A 6,464-nucleotide genomic window follows, 5' to 3' on the forward strand; every position below is an offset into this window, starting at 1 on the left:
TTCTGTGTTAGCACTCCTCCTTGCACTGGACTAAGACCCAACAAAGGGACCCCAATAAAACTCCTTCTGTCCCAGTGTCTGTGGGCTGAGAAGTCTGGAAACTGTGATTGCTGCTACTGACTCAGTTGCCCCCAGGCCTGCTCCTGGTTTACTAGGGCCAGGTCTGCTCTGGTGTGTCTGCATTGGACTGTGTTCCTCTCTCACTCTAATGTAACAGACCTTTCCTACTGACCTTCTAAGTTATCTTGGGCTGGAAAATTGTTTCAGTCCATCTTTATGTGGGTTCTTCCACTCTAGAATTTGTTTAGAACCATTATTTAAAGGCATCTGAAGGAGTTTGAGGGAGAGCTCAGGTGAGTCCCTGCCTTTACTCTTTTGTCTTGGCTCTGCATCAAAGTTATTCTTAAAACAATGTTGTTCTCCTGGTTTTGCTCATTTTGCTCTTCATTATTTCATGCAAGTCTACTCGCATTTTACTTCATTTATATTTCATATATTTATGTGTGCGTTTGAGTTGGTATTTTTTTCCTAATAGAATGCAAGCACCCTGAATGCAGGTATTATTTGTTTTAGTCTCTGTATTGAGTGTCTAGCACAGTGCCTGGAACACAGTAGGTGCTTCCTAACTGTTTTTCACATGAACGAAGGGGCAGGGCAAATTCAAAATGCCTTAAATTCATTTGCTTCATAAACATTTGCTGAATTGAATTGAATTGAGTTGACTGCTGAGGCAGAGAGATCTTTGGACTCCAGCCCAGGAAGAAGAGTCAGAAGGGTAAATATGCATTAACGAAACCAACATGAAGATTAAGTGATTAGCAGGAATGTGGGTCCTGCTGGGAAAATCTTGCCAAATGTGACATCTTTACATTAGACAGGGATGGTTTACTTCCACTCAGGGCAGCAGCTCACAGCTAGAGTGTCAGGCTTCTATTATTTTTCTGCAATGGATATTCTGCTCCCTCATTCCCAATACATGCTCCTTCCTATCCACACTTTCCACTTTCAAACCCCTTCCCCCTCCACAATTACCCCACTAAGAAATTGTTTTCCTTGATTGGTCTTAGCAAAGTCATTCTACCTCCCTCATACAACCACACACACACACACACACACACACACACACACACACACACACACACCAGTTTCCCATCAGACTTCCCCCCCCCAAAACAAAGCAAAACCAACAAACAAACCAGGATTAAAGAACATCAATCATTGGAGGAAAAAAAATCGCAAGTGCATTCCCAGAACATAGAATGAAAAGGCAAGATTATGTAGCAAAGAAGTCTAGACCCTTTGGGTTTGGGTCCAGGCTTCAGCAATTATTAGCTATGTGATAGTGGACAAGTCATTTCCCATCTCTCTCTTGTCATCTGTAAAGTGAAAATGATAAGATTGTTTCAATTAGCAACTATTTATTGAATCTCCTCAGTACATTTTGAACTATGCTAGTTGCAAGAGAAGTCAAAGAAATGGTGGGGTAGGAGTCAGGAGACCAGGGGATTGATTCCAACTCTATCACTACACAGTTGTGAAGCTTTGGATAAGTCACTTCCTTTATCTCAAGTCACTCCATTTTTCTCTTATGCAAAAATGGAAGATTGAGGTTGAGAATCCCCGCCAGCTGTAAAAGCCTATGGTTCCTGCCCTCAAGAAGTGAGGAGGGAATAAACATTTATATAGCACCTACTATGTTCCTGGGATTGTGCTAAGTGTTTTACAAATATTATCTCTTTTGATCATCACAACAACCCTATAAAGTAAATGCTGCTATTTCCCCCATTTTACAGTTGGAGAAACTGAGGTGAACAGAGGTTAAGTGACTTACTTAGGCTCATAGACCTTGTCTGAAGCCACATTTGAACTCAGGTCTTTCTGATTTCAGTTCCAGCCAAGCTCTATCCACTGTGCCACCAGATCCCTAGAAGTTTTTAATCTAGCCTGGACACAAGTATATCATACAGGAAACAAAAATGAATAGTCTATATTGTTGTTCAGTTGTTTCAGTTGTGTCTGACTCTCTGAGACCTCATTTGGCATATTCTTGGCAAAAAATACCATAGTGGTTTGCTGTTTGAGAAAACTGAGGCAAAGACTTGCCCAGGGTCACATAGCTGGTAAGTGTCTTGAGACTGGATTTGAACTCCAGGCCCAGCACTCCATCCACTGTACCACCTAGTTGTCCCCCCCAAAAAAGAGTCTATACCTATATATTATGAAGTCCTAAATTGTAGAGTGGAGATTATAAGGGATATAGTTTTGAGAGGGTGACATTACTAAGGTGTTTGATGGAGAAAGGGGGAATCGAAGTTGGGTCTTGAGGGATAGTTTAACTTTGAACAATTGGAAAGAAGATAGGCATATTTCAGGCCAGAAAATCAATCCAGCCACAAGCATTTATTAGGCACCTACTATATGCCAAGCATGGTGCTAGACACTAAGAATACAAGGATAAAAATGACAGTCCCTAGTCTCAAGGGGAAAGTATTGAGATGAGAATCACACATTCAAGAGATAGTGAGGAAAACAAACTGGAATTAAAGCATGTGCGGGAGCCAGGTTACAGAAGACCTCTGGTACTATCCAGAGAAACTTTGATATGATGCAATAGGCAATAAGGAGCCACACTGTGGGTTCTTGAGCACACCAGGGGCAGAGTTAAAGTAATGTTTGAGGAAGAGTAGACTAGTAGTAATATAGAGATTGCATGGGAAGGGGAACTTAGAGCAAGAGAGGATAGCAAAGAGTGAAGCAACGACTATAAAACTGAGTCAGGAAAAATTGTATTTGAATTTTGACTCTGAAATTATGTGACAATATTATAGAATTTGAGGGTTTGAAGGAATCACACAGACAAACTTACCTAACCCAACAATAAATAAAAATCCCTTCTGTAACACTCTCAACAAGTGGTCATGCAGCATTTATTTGAGGACTTCAAATGAAGGAGAACCCACCACTTCCTAAGGTAACCCATTCCATGTTGGGCTAATTTTAATTGTTAAGAAGTTTCTCTTGACCTTGAGTCTAAATCTGCCTTTTTAAATTTCTATCCATGGATTCTGCATAGTTCTGCTCTCTGGGGCCAAGTAAGAAAAGTAGAATTCTTTTCCCATATTATATTCCATCAAATATTTGACATTGGGGGCGGCCAGGTAGCACAGCGAGTAAGAGCACTGGCTCCAGTGTCGGGATGACCTGGAGATTGAATCCTGGGCTCAGACACTTAGAACCCACCCAGAAACACCTGGCTGTGTAAACTTGAGCAAGTTACTTAACCCCAATTGCTTGGGGGAGGCCAGGTGGCTCAGCAAGTAAGAGCACCGGCTCCAGTGCCGGGATGACCTGGGGATCAAATCAGGGCTCAGATACTTAGCACCACACCCAGAAATAACTGGCCGTGTAACCTTGAACAAGTTACTTAACCCTGATTGCTTAAAAAAAAAATTTGACATTGGCTCTCATCTCTTCCCCTCATCCATATAACTCCAAGCCTTCTCTTCTCCAGGTTACATGTTCTCAGTTTCTTTAACCAATTTTCATAGCATGTACTTGAGAACATAGCCCTCTGCCATCATAGTTGCCCTCCTCTGGAATTCTCCAGTTATCACTTGCTTTCCTAAAATATGGTACTCCAACACGAATGTGATACAACAGATTCAGTCTGACTAGAACAGAGAATAGTGGGACAATCTACAACACTTAAGTCTTGGGTACTATGTGTATTTAATGACTGAATGTGGCCCTTTCGATCTATTATATCATAATGTTGACTCAAAATTAATCTGCTGAAAATCCAGTGGGTTTTTTTTTTCAGATGAACTGCTGAAATATATTTGCTGTATTGGATTTGTAAAGCTGATTCTTTGAAAGCAAATATAAGACTTTAAATTTATTTCTATTAAATTTGGTCCTTTTAATTCATCCCAACCTCCTAGCCTGTGAAGACATTTTTGGAGCCTACTTCTGTCATCCAACATACCCATTCCCATTTTGAGTCATCTTTGTGCTCACCTCACAGAGCTGTTGGGTTGATCAAATGAAATAATGTACATAATGTGAACCTTAAAGTATTATATAAATGTTAGCCATTATTATTTATCTGAATATCAAATATCTATCAAAATACTGTCAAGGTGTATGAAGGAGGGAAAGATACCAAAGAGACCCAAAAAACCTAGACTTAATTATTTTATTATTATGAGAGAGAGAGAGAGAGAGAGAGAGAGAGAGAGAGAGAGAGAGAGAGAGATGGGGGAACCTAAGCTGGGTCTTGAGGGATAGGCTAGCTTTGAACAATTAGAAAGAAGATAGATATATTTCAGACCAGAAAATCAATCCATCCACAAGCATGGAAGAGAGACAGAGAGACAGAGACAGACAGAGAGACAGAGACAGAGAGACAGAGACAGAGAGAGAGATCTGCCCTTGAAGATACCACCATTGGTTCTGGATAGCCAATGTAAACATTGTGGACATTTCTCCCAACCAGTCTCACTAGCCTAGAGACCACCACTTGACCCTGGCACTAGAATCACTGAAAAAATCCTTTCCCCAATAACTATACTCTGAAGCCTGCTAACCCAGATCACATCTTCATCTTCCCTTCACAGAAGTGTAACCTAAAGACCTTTGGGCCTTGCCATTTGACTTGATGGACCATTTGGCCTTTCCACCTGCCCTACAGCTATGTTTTTTTCAGGGATGTGCTAGAGTCAGCTTGTATTGGAAAGTGGCAATTGTTAAGTGTTCAGTGTGAACATTTACATCTCATAACTCATCAAGCTTCAAAAATTAGGTTTTGACTTACTGTTTTGTTGATTTCCTAGACTTAAGAAAGGAATGGATAACAGGTTAACAATGTAGATTCAACTTAAAAGTCTCATACGTACTTTTTCCCTGTGGAGACCTGGTTATTACACATTTAACCAGCATATCCTTGTGTCTTCCCCAATTAAAATGAGAGTTCTTTGAGAGCAAGGGTAGCTATCTTACTTTCCTATTTATATTTCTAGCACTTGGCACATAGCTGGGCACATAGTAAGAATGTAATAAATGTTTTTTTTTTAATTCCTAACCATTCCACATAGAGAACATCAGTTGCCAGCAAGCCGTATGCCTACTTTTCTATTTATATCAAAGTTTTATAAGAATAATCCACAGAGGGGAGGCTAGGTAGCACAGTGAATAGAGAACTGGCCCTGGAGACAGGAGGACCTGAGTTCAAATCCGACCTCAGATACTTAATTAACACTTCTTTAGCTGTGTGACCTTGGGCAAGTTATTTAACCCCAATTGCCCTCCAAAAAGCAAAAAAAGAAATAGAATAGAATAATCTACAGAGACACTGAAGGTACCTCTGTTAAGGATTTGAAGAGGTAATAGGTACATCTTCACAAGCAATATTCCACAGTCTACCATACCACACCTTTACTATCTTACAACTAATTGAAAGATGTAGGGAATATGAGATCCCACCGTGCTTTTTTGTTTGTAGACTCTAAAAAAGTATTTGATTTTGTAAAACTAAAAGGCTCTTTTTCAACAAACTGTCCCCCATGCATATTTCAAAATTATTAAAAGAATCCTCAAAAGATTGAAAAAAAACCCGAGACAACTTTGTTCTGTGGCCATCTGATTATTAATATCAATCAAGATATAAAACAGGGAGATATAGCCATCCAAAAATATTCATCATAGTCATGGAAGTTTTCTAGTGCAGAGTCCAAGTTGAAGAGGGATTCCCCGTATATGGTCAAGATGATCCTTTTTGAGGGCAACATTTTTTTCTGAATTCATCAAGCCACAAGACCTTCCAGTCTCCTAATTAGATGCAAACTCAATCAAGAGTTTGTTCTAACAATTCGAACAGGAAAAAAAAAAGTGGATGAAGAAAGCCTATTGTCCACATTATGACAGATTTGTAGAATCACAACTTATAGAACTTGCCCTTTAATACCTGTATCTTGGAAAGATGTTATAACTGGACTACAGGTCAGTACCAGAATCAAGGAGGAGGAAAAGAGGCTGAATTGTTTGCAAGAAATTGCAAAGCTACTTTAATAACATCATGGGATCCTTATGTTGTTATACTTCTAGGTATCTAGGCATTACTTCAATGAACTGTGGGTAGCCTACGCATTGCTATCCTGAGGGGTTAAGAGAAATTTTCTTTCCCATGAGAAACGTTGCTGTCTATGGGCATTAAAAGAGAAAGATCCTGTTCAACCTACAGTACTTGTTCCTCAAATGTTCCAATCATAACGTAGTCTCATTACTCTACATTCATCCATCTCCTAACTTTGTATTTCCTCCCAGTATTGTATACCCTTATTAATCTTCTAAATATGCACCACCCTCTTTTTGCTGTTCTGTAGTCTCAGACGATTATAAACTGAGTACTCCTTTCTCAGTTTAGAGAAGAACTGGGCTCTGAAACTAACAATGAGATTAATTAGCAC

The sequence above is a fragment of the Petaurus breviceps genome, unplaced genomic scaffold, assembly GCF_028583685.1.
Source record: "Petaurus breviceps papuanus isolate PSGF00001 unplaced genomic scaffold, PetGlider_PUasm1.0 90865, whole genome shotgun sequence".
Taxonomy (NCBI): Eukaryota; Metazoa; Chordata; class Mammalia; order Diprotodontia; family Petauridae; genus Petaurus; species Petaurus breviceps.